General features: G+C 39.0%; 1 non-coding gene across 1 annotated transcript; it reads left to right on the top strand.

Annotated features, from left to right (window-relative positions):
* The first annotated feature begins 18,190 nt into the window (after positions 1 to 18,190).
* LOC112719197 (small nucleolar RNA R71) lies at positions 18,191 to 18,294 on the top strand. Its single transcript, XR_003161508.1, has one exon. It is a non-coding gene; the product is annotated as a small nucleolar RNA R71 (small nucleolar RNA).
* The last annotated feature ends 242 nt before the right edge of the window (positions 18,295 to 18,536 follow it).

Raw genomic sequence — 18,536 nt, 5'->3', positions numbered from 1 at the left:
AGAGGAAGTTGATGAACAAAGGATTGAGAATGAAGAAGTTTATGAAGAAGTGGAGATTGACAAGGAAGCAAACAAGGGAGTAGAGCTTGTAAGCACATTGGAGACACCTCTCCCCAGGCCACCACCATCCATTCTCGCATTCAAGTGGGTAAATTCCTTATACTTAAGCTTTGTTATTCCCCTTGAATATGGTTTTCTTGAGACGGATGGTCAACTTAGAAAAATTAGTGGCTTTAAGAGTAAAAAAGAGATGGTTAGTGGTTGGAAATGCCATTCTAGGTTCACCATGGTTACATGTTCAAAGCTTAATAGTAAGAGTTGGTGTAGAACTAGATTGCTTGGGTCTAGGATGATGTTTGGTCACTTTGTTGAGAATTCACCTTGCTCACCACCCACATGGATTAATGATAATCAATTTGGAGATGGGTGTGAAGACAAAATATGGGATCCGGGAACACATGAGGATCAACATTGGGAGCCCATGGTTTGTGAAGAACTCCATCAAAGCTTGGAGATATTAATCTTGAATGATGGAGCTTATTGGAAGTCCAAGCATTGGTGGAAGTTCCAAGATGAGTACAAGCACAAGCCACCTTGAGAGAAGCTCCCCAAAAGTCCAACTTAAGGACAATAAATAAAAGTGCTAGGTGGGAGACCCCCCACCATGGTAAATTCTTTTCATTTTTTTCTCTCTTTTGTAAATATTAGTAGAATTAGTTTAATTTCATGTTTTGTTTAGTCAGTTGAGTATGTTTGGTAGTTTATCTATGTTAAATAAGGTTTTATGGTGTTTTGGTAGCTGTTTGGAGGTTTGGAATGCCTGGATTGGTGCAAAAATTTTTTTTTGAAAAACAGAGCACCATCCACGCGTACGCGTACATGGTGCGTACGCGCACTTCCAGTATTTTCGACCATCCACGCGCATGCGTACATGGCGCATACGCGTGGATTGAGAAGTTCCACCTTCCAACCAAAAACCCAAGAGTTAGGCCTGCACTGTGCGGAAATTGGGCCTGAGGCACAATCCCACTCATGCACACCTGCACATGACGCGTACGCGCCACTCTCGGAATAAGCCATCGACACGGACGCACTTTGTACGCGTACGTGTCGCATCCATTGCACCACCATCCGCGCGCGCGCCATGCGTGCGTACGCGCGGATGTCCTTCTTTTACTACATTTCCTTTCTTCTCCTCCGTCCATTTCTTTCCTTCTCCTTTCTTCTTCCCTCCTTCTACACCTCATCCAACACTTCCAAACACCATTGATAACCATTTATTTTAGTTAACTAATTGGTTAGTTAGTTAGTTGCTTAGTAAGTTTTAGTTAGTTTTCATTTCATTTTTTCCTTTTCATTGTAAGTGTTGGATTGTTATTCTTGTTTACCATTAATTGCTGCTGAGTACTAAATAGGGATGTTCTCTTAACATCACTATGTTTTATAATCTTTGTTGGATTCTATGATTGAGGTTATATTTTGCTACTTGGTTTTGAGTTCTTCATGCTTACCTTTTGAAAAATACCAAGTGATGAGAATTGCCTTCGAGCTTGTAACTCTTCTTGAATTACATGATTCGGCCACCATGTGATTCGCGCCTTATTTTGTGATTAGGCAACTTCTTGATGGATGTTGAGCATTTTCCTTAATTCATTGTATTTCATGTTCATATGCATCCATATGTGTTTGACTTGAATGCTTTCATGCTTCTTTAATGCTTGTTTTACCTTACAAGTTTACTTAAAGCATCTCAAGCACACTAGGATAAGTGAAGTGCATGCTTCTTTTGTGACATCGCCCTTTTATGCTAATGTGTGTTCTAAACCGTGCAATTTAGAATTCACACACATATTTGTCATTAATGTCACACTAATTCACTCACTCAATTCTAGTGATTAGTACCTCATTCCAACAATGTATGCTTCCTTTTTTTATATCTTCTCATCTTATGGTGTTATATTTTTGTTTTTCATGAATGATGCACCACAAGCAAACATGGAAATGGAAGCAAGACTAAGAACTCGCAGCAATCCAAAGAGTTGCCGTACCCCCTTGCTCATCTTTCAATGCACCGAGGACGATGCAAACTTTTAAGTGTGGGAGGTCGTCCGACCGGTCGGCGATTTCGGGTGACAAATTTCTAATCCCAACACTTTTGCATTTCATTCTAGGATTTTATGGTTTTTACTTGCATTTTCTTATTTTTGCATATGTATACACAATAAGCTTAGTCAAAATAATGAAAATTTTCAAGATTTCTATCTATAGGGCACCAATTGATTTGAGTGAAAACTTTTCATTAAACTTGCTTGAATCACATATATATATTATGGAACATGAATTTTTGAGCTAAGAACACAAGCAAGTGAGATTTGCTCTATATTCAATTTTTACTACCTGGATGCTATCTCATGGCTGTTGTGATTAATTGATGTTGTAATCATACTATTTGTGCTATGTTGCTATACAGGAACGTTCAAATTACTGCCGGAATGCTGCCCGAATTTCCGAAAATCTTTGTTTAGCAACTGGTTATCTAAGAATTGAACTTGGTACTTTTCAAAGTTAGTTTTACAAGATACAGCGAGTTCAATTTTGAGGTAACTCTGGGCTGGTCATTTCCGTGATTCACATGTTCCCAATGATATGATTTGAACCCTTCTATGTCATCATCCTTCAAGTTGATCAAATATCTTCGCATTATGCTTCATTCATCATTTGACATCAACTTGCTTATTTTCTGGAAAATGGTTCATTCTTCCGTAATAATTGGTACATTCTACTTGTGTAACTCTTTTTTTTCATTCCACCTAATTTTTTTACTCATTTTAGTTACACAAAGTGCATTTCAATATCTCCTATACCAACTATTGCAACTTAGTGACCATGACATTGATGATTTCCTTTCAATTCATTGCACCCCATTGCAATTTCATTTTCATCATCAATAATTACACCTCATTGTATGCATTTTGTGAATCCTTTTGTTAGGCAAGCTTTCTTTCATCATAACACTAATTATCAATCTCACCTCTTACTCACTAACTTGTTTAACCTACTCACTTCATTTCTCTTTACTCGACTCATTAACCATTCTTTTGAGTTATGATGATGAATATGCCTATTCTTTAAGAATTGTGTACATTGTTGGATGTATTGATTTCTTGGTTTATGTTTCCACTTATGCTTATTTGCACACCAAGTTTTCAATACACATCATGATTGCTTGTCATTCATCTTACATCTTGAAGTTTCTATTAATTGCTATGTGCTACATGTTTAATTGCTATCATATTTGTCATTTTCAGGATGTCAGACAAAAGAAAAGGGAAAGCATCATCTTCCAAAAAGAGGAAGAAAACACCGGACCCCACTTTTGCCTCACTGTTTGCCTATGCTCAAAACCCTCTAAATGACATAGATAAAGCAAACCAATTACTACCGGCTCAGGATACGATCAAATTTCCCAATCTCTACTGTGAACTCAAATTCCCAAGCTACAATTCAAAGAATCTGAATACTGAGAAGAAGCTGGCTATTCCATCGGATTTGACCGACATCATCCACCAGTGTATTGACCGGATGGGGTTGGCTTTTTTGGATAGGGAATTGAACTGAGTGAACCGATCTTGGGTGCAGGAGTTCTACTGCAATTTCTTCCACCATACCCTACTCTCGGTACTTGTTAGAGGGATTGAGGTACCTATCACCGAGCAGGCCATTGAGGATGCCCTTACCTGCCGGCCTAAGACCAGTGACACTGATGCATTCCTACAGGCCGAGATAGACCTTCACTGCATGACCTTTGATTTTAGGGCATTGAGAGCAGTCGTAGCCACTCCGGATGCTCCTTGGGTTATGGATGCCGATAACAAGGCACCCAAGGGGATGCACTTTAGTTATCTGAGCCGAGAGGCCAAGACTTGGCAGCAGATCTTCGCTCACTACGTCATGCCTACTACCCACTTCACAGAGATTCTGGTTGATATGTTGATCCTGATCAGCTGTGTGATGGAGGGGAAAGAGGTTTATTACCCCCAGCTGATCAGGCGATTCATGTGGAGAGCCCACATCCGAGGCATCTTTCCTTTCCCAGTCATGGTTACTCAGATGATTCAGCGAGCCGGAGTTCCGTGGCACCAGGATGATGTAGCACCACCTCTACCGCTCCCTCAGAAGGAGCCAGTTATTATTCTGTGGGGATCCTGGGTGCACGAGAAGCCTGCCTCCCGCCGCCGATCTCGAGCCAGAGCAGCAGTTGAGGGAGCTGGACCCTCTTCATCATCAGCCCCTGCAGGAGCATCTACCGCAGCCGCACGTCAGCCGATTTACTTACTAGTTCAGCATCTCTTCCGGTACATGGAGCGCAGCAAGCGCCAGATCATGCATTGCCTGGATCGGATTGACCAGATGTTTGTGGCCCAGGGCCTTGAGCTACCCCCTCTACCAGAGTCTTCCGGTTTCGATGAGGAGACCCATGAGGAGGAGCATGCAGATTTACATACTAAGGGTATTCATGCGGACGAGCCAGCACATATGGAGGCACCACCTTAGACATAGGAGACTCAGCCAGTACCACAGCCAGAGCCTACCGGTGTACATATCCCTGATCCTCAAGATTAGCATCGAGGATGATGCTTGATCTTAAGTGTGGGGAGGTTGCCGGTGGCATCATTAGAGGACCGGTGAACACTTTAGTTATGCTGCCTAGTTATCTCATTTTGCGTACTTTATGTATATACTTGTCATTTTTGAGTTTATTTTGGATACTCTTACTATTTTGGTTCGTTTTGGATACCTTTACTGCTTATTTTGGATTTTTAGATGTTTTGGATGCTTTTGGATATTTTAGATACTTTAGATGCTAGATTCCATACTTTTAGTTAGATTTTTCTTTATATACTTTTGCATATCCTTCTTTTTAGCTTATAGTGTGATTAGAAATCATGTTTGAATTGCAAAAAAACTTAGTCACCCTTTTTGCATAAGAAATTGTTTTAAGTGAAAAAGGAAAGGGTAAACTAAGAAATTTTTTAATATTTTCAATCACAATAATGCTTAGTCAAATATTGAGATTTTCCAAGAAACTTAATTATAGGGCATAGGGCACCAACCCAATTGATTGAAGAAATTATCTTTATGTAACTTGCTTGAATTTCATATTTTGTGAAGCATGTATTGATCTTAGAACACAAGCTTGTGAGACTTGAGCCTATTGATGTGGTTACATTTTATAACCACTTATTTTCCATTCTTGTGTGCAATTGTTCCCTTTCTATGATTGTGATCTTTGATTTGCTTAATTCTATATGTCCATTTATTTCTTGTATTCATGCATTTGTATGATTGAGGCCATTATTTCATTAGCCCACTTACCCAAATAGCCTACCTTTTACTCTCCATTGTTAGCCAATTTTGAGCCTATACTTAACCAACTTGTTCTCCTTTTAGCACATTACAAGCCCAAGGCGGAAAATCAATGAAAGTCCCATGCTTGGATCTTTGATTAGCCTAGGCTAGTGAGAGTGTTTATTATTCAAAGGTGGTGAGGCTTGGGAACATTGGATGGGATAAAAAGGGTAGTATACTTTCATATTTAGGAATTGGGAATATATTCAAGTATTGATTAAGTGTATAAGACCTTATGCAATTGATGTCCGTGTACAAAGTATAAAAGGAAAAGAAAATAAAAAGAGAGAAGAGAAAAATAAAATGAAAAAAAAGGGGAATATAGATAAAAAAGGAGGAAAAGAAAAAGAAAGAAGAAAATGAAAAGAAAGCAACCAAAGAGGACAAAATGCCCCAAAGTAAAGTTCAATAAAAGGGAATTAATGCATAAGTGTTACAAATCAAGAAATAAGATGCATGAATATGCAAGAAAAATTGAAGAATGGGTAGTTAGAGTAGCCTGAATTTGTATAGATTATTATATAGTTAGGTGGGAAAGTCTATGCTAATCCAAGATCCAAACTCTAGTCCACTTAACCATAAATGATCATACCTTGACCCTAACCCCATTACAACCTAAATGAAAGACCTCATGATGAATGTGTGCATGCATTGAATAGGTGTTGATTGTTAGAAGAAAATCAAATTTTGGAAAGCATGATTAGAAGAGAATTAGTGAATTAACCCTTAAACACTTGAGTGAATAGAGCGGATACACATCCGGTGAGGGTTCAAAAGTTCAATTACATGTGTTCACCCATATTATCTATATTCTTGCAAGCTTGAATTTCTTTTGATAAGTTTCAATACAATTGTGGTTTGGCTTTGATTCCTATTGCCCTAGCTCTTGTGCTTACACATGTTCTCTTGGGAGTTGATTTGTTTGAACTAAGCATTTACATTCACTTTAGGTAGTTGCATTTAGATAGGTTCATATAGTTTAGTGCATTTAAATAAATGTCATACCCCTTAGTTCCTTCTTATTTTAGCATGAGGACATGCTAAGGTTTAAGTGTAGGGAGGTTCCGTGTCATGTTCCCTTTATGGCCCCCACGCGTACGTGTGGGCGACGCTTACGTGTCGCATGGCTCGTTCAATTTTTGCCCGTTCGCATCTTTCTTCTCTCCTTTTTACTCCTTTCTTCCTTCTTTCTTACTTTCTCCTTCTTCATCTCTATAACTTCTCATCCCTCTTCACTTCCATCCTATTTCATTTAATTTATTTGCATACTTTCATTTATTGCATTATTTTCATTTGTGTTAGAAATATATTTGGGTCATTATTTCCTATATTTTGCTTGTGGATTATTAAGGATTTGTTTGACAATTATATATTATTTTTATAGGATTGCTTGCATGTTCAATTTAATACTTTTCACAACTTATTTACCATGCATGCTAAGGATTTGTGAAAAAGCCCGTATGGCATCACGCACTATTTTTCTGTTATCCTACTTTCATGCCTGTTTTTCACAAAACCCCTTCCAATCTTTTATTAATTAAATATAATTGTCAATACAAACGTTATTGTTAGTTTCTTATGACTGATATTACATTTTGGCTTTTAATGCTTGATCTATGCTACTCATGCCTTTGCCAGCATGCCAATAAACATCTTGCATTTAATTGCCTCAATTTATCATGCTATATTTCCATTGATATCCTAACTTCATGGAGTCGCGACCATGGGTTAATGACATTCTTCTCTATTTTGGCATGATTATCACTCGTACTGCCCTCTTCTTTTCTCTATCCCTTTGACATCATGTCCCTTTCTCCTCTCCCTTTTCAGGATGGCCACCAGGAAGGGTAAAGAGAAAGCCTCTACAACGAGCACCAGCTGAAGAACCATAACCCCTGCCCACCTGCACATCTTTGCATGCACCAAGGATGGTACAATCTTTAAGTGTGGGGAGGTCGATACCGATCTCCACGGGTTAGTTAGTCCCTTCTCAACACCAATTTTTTTATTTTTGTTTTTCATTGTTGCATTTGCATGTTTGATTGAATGTTTGTTTGATTGAATGTTTTCCACTTGGTTGAAGTAATATTTTCTTTTTCATGAAAACTTTCTATAGCATTTCACTAATTTGAATTAAATTTTTCGAAAAACTTGTCTGAAGAAATATTATATTGGAACATGGTTTAGAGCTTGAACACACAAAACCAGTGAGATTTTGAGCCTATTTGATTGGTTGCATTTTATCAACCAATATATTTTATTTTTGTGTGTTATTCTCTCTAAAATTGTAATCTTTATGTTGCTTAATTTTATATTTCCATTGTCTAATGTATGCATACACTTATATGATTGAGGCCTTGTTTCACTAAGCTTACATACCCATATGGCCTTACCCTTTCATTATCCCTTGCAAATCAATTTGAGCCTATTTTACCCCTTTTATTCTTTACTTTAGCACATCATTAAATCTAAGCGAAAAACAATAATGTCCTTAATTTGAATCCTTGGTTAGCTTAGACTAAGTGAGAGTGCTTATGATTTAAGTGTGGGAAAGTGGGTTTGGAAACGTTTGGTTTGGGAATTGAGTATGTTAGACTTTCTGTGAAAATGTGAAAAATATTGAGAACATGTCTATGCATTCAATACCTTAATCGTATGCTTTGAGAAAAACAAAATAAAAGAAAAAAATAAAAAGAAAAAATAAAGAAAAAAATAAAAAAACAAAGGGAGAGAAAAAGAAAAGAAAAAGAGCAGAAAAATAAAAGGAGACAAAATGCCCCAAAGTAAATGGTGAAATCAATGCATATGAGTTGTACTTAAATTTGGATGCATGAATTTGTGGTGAACATAGTAATGGGCAGTTAGATCTTGTATTGTGATTATATGGATTGTCTTAAATTAAGTGAGAAAAGTTTAGGTTAATTAAGGATTCAGATTTTAGTCCACTTGGCCAAATACAATCATACCTTGACCTAACCCCATTACAACCCTTAAAAGACCTCTTGATATGTGTATCTATGCATTAATTCTATGTTGATTGGTAGAAGAAAAGCAAGCCTTAGAAAGCAAGATTAGTAGAGAATTGAGAGAATCAAACCTCAAACACTTGAGCGATTAGAGTGTATACACTTATAGTAAGGGTTCGATGCTCGATTCTTTGTTCCCTGCTTTCATGAGCTATTTTCTTCTTGCAAGTTATTTATACTTTATTTTGTGATTTGAATTAGTGAAATCCAGTTCATATTTATTCTTGAAAGATTTATTTACTTTTCCAGTAAATAGGTAGAATTATTTTAGCATGTAAGTTGCATTCACATTCATAGGTTGCGTTGCATGAGTCTTGCTTTTCCCTACTCATTTGTTTTATCTTCTTAAGCTAAGCATGAGGACATGCTAATATTTAAGTGTGGGAAGGTTGATAAACCACTATTTTATGGCTTATATTGTGTTTAATTGAGTGGTTTTTATCAAGTCTTTACCCACTTATTCATATGATTAGCATGTATTTGCAATTCCTTCTCAAATTGTTCTATGATTGAAAACTTGCTTCCTAGAGTCTTTAATTTGTGTATTTTAATCATCTCTTATTACCATTCGATGCCTTGATATGTGTGTTAAGTGTTTTAGGCTTCATAGGGCAGGAATGGCTTAGAGAATAGAGAGGAAGCTTGCAAAAAAGGGAAGGAGCGCAAGGAATAAAGGAGACAACCAGCGGACAGCGACGCGCACGCATGGCTAACGTGTGCGTGTGAATCAGACAAAATCACAGTGACGCGTACGCGTGCTTGACGCCTATGCGTGGGTTGGAGTTCACGCAAACGACGCGAGCGCGTGCCTGACGCGCACGCGCGGCAAGGAAAATGCTGAATGACGCATATGCGTGACCTGCGCAATCTGCAGAAATTTTAGAATACGCTGGAAACAGTTTCAGGCCGCGTTTTAACCCAGATTTCGGCCTAGAAACACAGATTAAAGTCAGGGAACATGGAGAGGCTCAAAATATCAGATCATAATTCACTTTTCATAATTTAGATGTAGTTTTTAAAGAGAGAGGTTCTCTCCTCTCTCTTAGGATTTAGGATTAGGATTCCTCTTAAAGGATTTAGGATTTCTTTTAGTCATTAGGATTGTTTCTTCATACCAGGTTCAATAACTTATGTTTCTCTTTTACTTTTATTTACTCTAATGCTTTTATTTGTATTTGATTAATGTTGCCCAATTGGCTTATGAACCATTCATGTTAGGATTTTCTTAACTAATATAATTTGAGGTATTTCAGACTCATGATTGTTTTGCTTTATTTATGATTTATTCTCCCTTTTGGCTTTGGTTAATTAATTGGTGATACTTGAGTTATCAAACTCAGCAGTGGTTGAATTTGGCAATTGCTAATTAATTTGGATCGCTCTAAAAGTTGACTGAAACTCGAGGATCAATTTAATTAGTCTACTTGACTTTCCTTTATTTAACAAGGGATAACTAAGTGGGATTAAGATCCAATTCTCACCACATCTGATAAGGATAACTAGGATAGGAATTCTGATTTTCATACCTTGCCAAGATATTTATAGTAATTGATTTATTAATTCCTGCAATCTCTCTCTCTTGTTCAAAACCTTTTCAAAATCCCAAAATACACCTTTGCATAACCAATAATAATTCATACTTCCCTGCAATTCCTTGAGAAGACGACCCGAGGTTTAAATACTTCGGTTATCAATTTCAAAAGGGGTCTGTTACTTGTGACAACCAAAACGCTTGTAAGAAAGGAATTCTTGTCAGTCTAGAAGCTATACTTACAACGGGAATTTATTTGTGAAAATACTAGATCGTGCGGGAGTTTCATTCTTCAATATTCATCCAAAACTTGCTTATTACCTAAGAAAACGCATGAACTATCTAAAAAAAGTAAAGAAAAGGTCAGTAAAACTTGCCAAGATGCCCTGGCATCACAACACCAAACTTAAAACTTGCTTGTCCCTAAGCAAGTACTGAAACATACGGATGAGGAATGAAAGAATAAGAGAAACAAGTCCTTATTATAGAAGTTAGGTCCTTGGTTCATGGGGTTTCATGCATAGCAACTTAGGTTCATGCCCTTGCTGGTTTTCAGGTCCTTATCATGCCCTTGAATACGCACTTGATTGCATCCTATGAGATCATTATTCCTTGATCCTTTCCTTTTTTTCCAGGGTTTATTGCTTTCTAAGGCTAAGTGCTTTGTGAGGGGGCAAATCTTTAAGATAAGCTTTCAGCTAGTACTCCCGAACCAGTTGGTTCAAGGTGCTAGGTGTTAAAACAACCCTAAGGACCTACTCCCTCAAGTCTCTCCTCCACACATACACACCATAGGCATATGGTTTGTTATTTTCTTTCTTGAGGCCTTGGTGTCCAGCACCTCTTTAGATTACTAAGTGCTTTGTGGCAAGGTTGCTCTTGATAGTGGATTTTCAGTTGATAATCCCGGGTTAGTTAACCCAAGTTACCAAGTGATAAAGCACTCCTAAGAACCTATTCATCCAAGAAGATCCTTTACACAAGAGCACCACAGACACATGCCTCAAGATTCAAACCCTTTGTGCCTAGCCTTATTTCCTATTCTTTTTCCTTTCTTTTTCACACTCTAACTTTTCTTTTTCTTTTTCTTATTAGGATCTTCTTATTTAGCTGGTCTCATAGGATGTGCTTCAAGCATATGATTCAAAACATATAATTGCCCTAATACCTTGCTGGTGAACCAACTTAGCTAGTCACTTACAACACCACAAATATTGGGACTTTTCTTCATAAAATGAACTCAACTCTTGGTTCTTTCATAACATTTCTTTTCATTTAGCTCAAAAGACAAGCATATAATTAAGCAAGATGAAGATGCAACAGAGAACCTAGCCAGTGAACACTTATTGAGCATTAAAGATAGTACACAGACAGAATTCATAATGATAGTAAACTAGCCCTAGCAGGGGTACATGCAGACTTCCAATTTGAACATTCCAGAGCAGATAGAGTTAAGTAACAACACAACCTATTGGTGGTGCCTTCTAGCATTCCTTAGGTGATGGTGCATCGTTTTTCCAATAAATTGATTGAATTCCTGCAAAGTTATTAGAAAATGCTTGTTCCCAAAGCACTTGAAAAATAGTTAGTATGCATGTATGCTTGTGAATTCCTGAACATAATTTGGTGTGTGAACACCAAACGTAGTTCCTTGCCTAGTATAGCAGATTGAATACATGCAGAAAACCTCATGTGCTTTTATTAAGGAAACAACTATGAACTAGAAATTAAACTATTGTTAAGTAATTTCCCTGATTGGGTGAAGCTGGTGACTAGTCATGCTGAGGGTTACAATGTGTTCTTAATGAAATCTTTGGTGGAACACCAAACTTAGAATTACACATCACCCCTAGATTATTTTGGTGTAGAACACCAAACTTATCTCCTTGCAATACAGAAAATCCACTTAACTCTTTTATTGAATTAACCGGAAAAAGAAGACTACCTTTGGTTGGGTTGCCTCCCAACAAGCGCTCTTTTAGCGTTGCTAGCTTGACGGTTTCTCCCTTAGTTGAGATAATACTTCAATTTGGGGCTTTCCCCCATGTTGCCCAGGTAGTGTTTGAGCCTTTGTCCATTCACTGTGAATGTCCTCCTTGAGCTTTCTTCCATGATTTCTATGTGTCCATAAGGTGAGACCTTCGTGACAAGAAAGGATCCTGACCACCTTGATTTGAGTTTTCTAGGGAAGAGTCTCAGTTTAGAGTTATAGAGGAGTACTTGTTATCCTTCTTCAAAATTTCTTGGTGCCAGGTTGATATCGTGCTGTTTCTTTGCTCTCTCTTTATAGATCTTGATGTTTTCATAGGCTTGAGATCTCAACTCCTCCAGCTCTTGTAGTTGTAGGATCCTTCTTTCACTCGCAGCAGCACTATCAAGGTTTAACAGTATGAGAGCCCAGAAAGCTTTGTGTTCCAACTCCAAGGGTAAGTGGCAAGCCTTCCCATACACCAGTTGATATGGGGACATCCCAATTGGTGTTTTGAAGGCTGTCCTATAGGCCCAAAGAGCGTCATCCAGCTTCTTCGACCAGTCCTTTCTTGATGCTTCCACAGTCTTTTCTAAGATCCTTTTTAGCTCTCTGTTGGAGATCTCTGTTTGCCTGCTTGTTTGGGGGTGATAAGGTGTGGCAACCTTATGCTTTACCCTATATCTTAGGAGTAGAGTCTCCAACGGTCTGTTGCAAAAATGACTCCCTCTATCATTGATGAGGGCTCGTGGAACTCCAAATTGGCTGAAGATATTCCTTCTAAGAAAGTTCATTACCACCTTGTTGTCATTTATTGGGGTTGCCATGGCCTCTACCTACTTAGATACATAGTCCACTGCCACCAAAATATACTTGTTCGAATATGAGGTTGGGAATGGTCCCATGAAGTCGATCCCCCACACATCAAACAGTTCGAGTTCTAAGATAAATTGCTGTGGCATCTCATTTCTCTTGGGTAGATTTCTAGCCCTTTGACACTCATCGTAGCTCCTCACCAGTTCCTTGGCATCCTTGAAGATAGTAGGCCAGAAGAACCCACATTGCAGTACCTTCGCTGCGGTTCTTTCTCCTCCAAAATGACCTCCATAGCTAGAACTATGGAAATTCCATAGGACTTCTCTTTCTTCTTCCTCTAGGATGCATCTTTTAAGTATTGCATCTGAACATTTTTTGAAGAGATATGGCTCGTCCCAAATGAAGTATTTAGCATCATTAATGAGTTTCCTCCTTTGATGTTTGTTGATCCCTGGAGGCACTTCCCCAATTGCTTTAAAGTTGGCTATGTCTGCAAACCAGGGTGCTTTGTGAACCAACATTAGTTGTTCATCTGGAAAGAACTCATTCACACTTGAATCATGTGCGCCACCCTTCTCACAAGGAATTCTAGACAGATGATCTGCTACCTTGTTCTCCACTCCTTTCTTGTCTCTAATCTCAATATTGAATTCCTGCAACAACAAATCCATCTTATTAATCTTGGTTATAATTCTTGCTTGCCAAATAAGTATTTAAGTGCTGTGTGATCAGTGAAAACAATCACTTTGGAGCCAATGAGATATGATCTGAATTTATCAAATGCAAAAACTATTGCCAACAACTCCTTTCCAGTGGTGGTGTAATTCCTTTGAGTATCATTAAGGACTTTGCTGGCATAATATATGACATGCACCAAATTATCTTTCCTCTGCCCTAACACTACCCCATTTGTAAAATCATATGCATCACACATCAGCTCAAATGGCAAGCTCCAATCAGGTGGGGGTAATGATAGGGGCCAAGGATAGTCTCCTTTTCAAGTTTTCAAATGCTAGCATGCACTTCTGATCAAAGATAAATGGTGCATCAAACACAAGAAGGTTGCTTAAGGGCTTGGCTATTTTGAAAAATCTTTAATAAATCTTCTGTAAAAGCCAGCATGCCCTAAAAAGCTCCTAATTGCCTTGACATCACTTCGTGGGGGTAATCTCTCAATTAGCTCCACCATAGCTCTATCTACCTCAATGCCTTGGTTAGAAACTTTATGACCAAGGACTATTCCTTCTGTCACCATAAAATGGCATTTTTCCCAATTGAAAACCAAATTGGTCTCTTGACATCTTTTCAATACCAAAGCAAGGTGGTTTACGCAGTTAGGGAAGGAATCCCTGAATACTGAAAACTCATCCATAAAGCCTTCAATGAACTTCTCTATCATAGCTGAGAAAATCAAAAGCGTGCAGCGTTGAAAAGTTGCAGGTGCATTACACAACCCAAATGGCATGCGCCTATAGGCAAAAACTCCATATGGACAAGTAAATGATGTTTTCTCCTGGTCTCTTGGATCAACCACTATTTGATTATATCCTGAATAACCTTCTAGAAAACAATAGTATGCATGTCCTGCAAGCCTTTCAAGCATCTGATCCATTAAGGGAAGTGGGAAGTGATATTTTCTTGTAGCTTCATTAAGTTTTCTGTAATCAATGCACATCCTCCATCATGTGACGGTCCTTGTAGGAATGAGCTCGTTCCTTTCATTGGGCACTATAGTAATTCCTCCTTTCTTGGGGACCACTTGGACGGGGCTCACCCATGGGCTATCTGAGATTGGGTATATTACCCCTCCCTGCCATAGCTTCATGACCTCCTTTTGTACCACCTCTTTCATGACTGGGTTCAGCCTTCTCTGAGATTGAATGGAGGGCTTGGCATCATCTTCCAGCAGTATCTTATGCATGCATATGGCCGAACTGATTCCCTTTAAGTCAGCAAGAGTCCATCCAATGGCGTCTTTACGTTTTTGTAACACTTGGATTAATTCTTCCTCCTGCTCTTGGCTAAGGGCTGAATTTATGATCACTTGATAACTTTCATTATCTCCCAAATATGCATATTTAAGGGTAGGTGGCACTGCTTTCAGTTCAAGCTTGGGCATTTCTTTTTCTCCCTTCTTTTCTTCTAATGCGCCCTGGACAAAGAATTCAGCTGCTGCAACTTCTTCATTAGATGCAGGTTCTTCTTCTTCAACTATCTCTCGAAGTTCTTCCTCCTCAAAGGTCTCTTGTACCAAAGCTTCCACTGAATCCAACCGCATACATTCTCCTAGTGATTCCGGTGGGTAGTTCATGGCCTTGAATACATTGAACATCATATTTGCATCATGTAACCTAAGAGTAAGTTCACCCTTTTGGACATCGACGATGGCTCCAGCAGTAGCTAAGAATGGCCTTCCCAAGATGATAGAGGCCTTGGCTTCTTCCTCTATATCCAACACTACAAAATCTGCTGGGAAGATAAAGTCTCCCACCGTCACCAACAAGTCTTCCACCACTCTATAAAGGAACTTGAATGATCTGTCTGCCAATTGAAGGGCCATTCTTGTTGGTTTGGCCTCCTCAATCCTCATTCTTCTAATTATTGCTAAGGACATCAGATTTATACTGGCTCTCAAATCACACAAAGCCTTTTCCACTGTGATTTCCCCTATGATACAAGGGATTTGGAAGCTCCCAAGGTCCTTCAATTTCTGGGGTAACCTGTGCTGAATGATGGCACTACATTCCTCGGCTAGTACCTGGTGCACGAAAATTACACTCACACTATCTAATTCCGCACAACTAACCAGCAAGTGCACTAGGTCATCCAAGTAATACCTTACGTGAGTAAGGGTTGATCCCACAGAGATTGCCAGCTTGAAGCAAGCTATGGTTATCTTATTATTCCTAGTTAGGATATCAATATGGTTCTTTAGTTTTAATTGTAAAAAGTGAAAGATCATGAAATGAATAATTGTTACGCAGTAATGGAGAATGGGTTGGAGTTTTGGAGATGCTTTGTCTTTCGAATTTCTTCTTTTCTACTGTCTTCTTCTTCACGCACACAGGTCTCCTTCCATGGCAAGCTGTATGTTGGTAGATCACCGTTGTCAATGACTACCAGCCGTCCTCTCAGTGAAAAGGGTCCATGTACATGGCTAATCATCTGTCGATTCTCACCTGTGTTGGAATAGGATCCAGTGATCCTTTTCCGTCTGTCATTACGCCCAATGTTCATGAGTTTGAAGCTCGTCACAGTCATCCCTTCCCAGATCCTACTCGAAATACCACAGACAAGGTTTAGACTTTCTAGATCTCAGGAATGCTGCCAATTAATTCCAGCTTATACCACGAAGACTCTGGACTCACGAATTGAATGCTCTGTTGTCAGGAGAGGCAGTCAAACTCGTAAGTCAGAAACCCAAGAGACATCCATTCAATCGAAGGTAGAACGGAAGTGGTTGTCAGGCACATGTTCATAGGTTGAGAACGGTGATGAGTGTCACGGATCATCACATTCATCATGTTGAAATGCGAATGAACATCTTAGAATAGAAACAAGCGAGATTGAATAGAAAACAGAAATACTTGCATTAATTCATCGAGATGCTGCAGAGCTCCTCACCCCCAACCATGAGGTTTAGAGACTCATGCCGTCAAAGATACAAATTCAGATGTAAAAATGTCATGAGGTGCAAAATAAATCTCTAAAAGTAGTTTATATACTCAACTAGTAACCGAGGTTTACAGAAAATGAGTAAACTAAGATAGATAGTGCAGAAATCCACTTCTAGGGCCCACTTAGTGTGTGCTGGGGCTGAGCATTGAAGCCTTCACGGGCATAGGCCATTCTTGGAGTTAAACACCAGTTTGTAACCTATTTCTGGCATTTAACTTTGCTTTGCAACTTGTTTCTGGCGTTTGACGCCATAATAGGGCAGAAAGCTGGCATTAAACGCCAGTTTGCGTCATCTAAACATGAACAAAGTATGGACTATTATATATTGATGGAAAGCCCTGGATGTCTACTTTCCAAAGAAATTGGGAGCGCGCCATTTGAATTTGTGTATCTCCAAAAATTTCACTTCGAGTGTAGGGAGGTCAGAATCCAACAACATCAGCAGTCCTCTATCAGCCTCTGAATCAGATTTTTTGCTCAGGTCCCTCAATTTCAGCCAGAAAATACCTGAAATCATAGAAAAATACACAAACTCATAGTAAAGTCTAGAAATGTGATTTTTGCATAAAAACTAAAAAGAATATACTAAAAAGTAACTAGATCCTACTAAAAACTATATTAAAACACCCCTAAAAAGCGTATAAAATATCCGCTCATCAGTACCACAGTCTCTTTGTTCCTCCAGCTTCTCTTCTTGGTCATCAATTCCTTTAGGAACTTAGCATAGAGCGGCATTTGCTCTTCTAAGAATCGTGAAAATTGGCTATCGTCCCCACTCTTCTTCAATCGCTGAGGATATAGGGCTTTTGGAGCATGTGGCTTCAGTACTTCTTCCTTTTTATGTGAGTTGGGAGCGGGAGATTGAATTTCTTCTTGCCCTCTGTCCTCTCCATCCGTGTCTTTCTCTTGTGATTCCTTGGAAGTCTCTTTCAATGCCTTTCCACTTCTGAGGGTAATAGCTTGGCACTCCTCTTTGAGTTTACACTAGTGTTGTTACAAATGTTGTGGCTGGAAACATGCTTGAATAGGTAGCTGATCTGTGTCTCAAGCTTATTGATGGCTGCATCTTGATTTTGCATATTGGATTGCACTTCTTCCCTGAACACTCTACTATCTTGAATTTCCTTGCATATTCCTTCAAGCAGAACTTCAATTTTGGAGAGTCTATCTTCAGATGGTGGTGGTGAGTTGGGGTTAGAGTGTTGAGAATGGCCATTTTGGTTTTCATATGGTCTCTGTGTGGAATATTCGTAGGCTACATTATTGTTGGGGTTGTGGTATCTCTGATCTTGGCCTTGATCTTGTTGGTTTTCCAACCCAAAATTTGGATGGTTCTTCCAACCAGGGTTGTAGGTTTTAGAGTATGGATCATTGAATTTCTTGGGTGGGTTTCCAACATAGTTGGCCTGTTTCCAGTCACCTCCTTCCTCTGTATTTACTCCTTCTTGAGCTGATGGTGAGGTGGTGACTGCTACGACTCGATTCCTTTCCATCTCTTTGGTAAGGTCAGCCAACTACTTGGTAATCATCTTGTTTTGAGCTAGTAGTGCATCCATATGGTTCAACTCCATTACTCCTCAAGTGTTGCTCCTTTGAGAAGCATAGAAGTAGTCATTCTCAGCTACAGTTTCAATGACATCTATGCCTTCTTCAATGGTCTTCTTCTTGTTTAGAGATCCCCTGGAAGAGCAGTCTACTGCCTTCTTTGATTCGTAAGACAACCCTTCATAGAAGATGTGCAATTGCACCCATTCATTGAACATGTCTGGAGGGCACCTTCTTGTTAAGTCCTTAAACCTCTCCCATGCCTCATAGAGAGTTTCACCATCTTGTTGCCTGAAGGTTTGTACCTCAACTCTCAACCTAGTGATCTTTTGGGGAGGATAGAATCTCACCAAGAACTTGTTTACCACATCTTCCTAGGCTGTTAAACTCTCCTTCAGGAAGGATTCCAGCCATTTAGATGCTTTGTCCCTAAGAGAGAATGGGAACAAAAGCAATCTATAGGTGTCAGGATGAACACCATTAGACTTCACAGTATCGCATATTCTTAGGAAGGTGGTCAAGTGTTGATTGGGGTCTTCTTGAGCGCTTCCTCCGAATGGGC

Source organism: Arachis hypogaea, chromosome 10 (assembly GCF_003086295.3).
Source record: "Arachis hypogaea cultivar Tifrunner chromosome 10, arahy.Tifrunner.gnm2.J5K5, whole genome shotgun sequence".
Taxonomy (NCBI): domain Eukaryota; kingdom Viridiplantae; phylum Streptophyta; class Magnoliopsida; order Fabales; family Fabaceae; genus Arachis; species Arachis hypogaea.
Note: the sequence above shows the minus strand (reverse complement) of the source record. Positions and strands in the feature narration are given on the sequence as shown.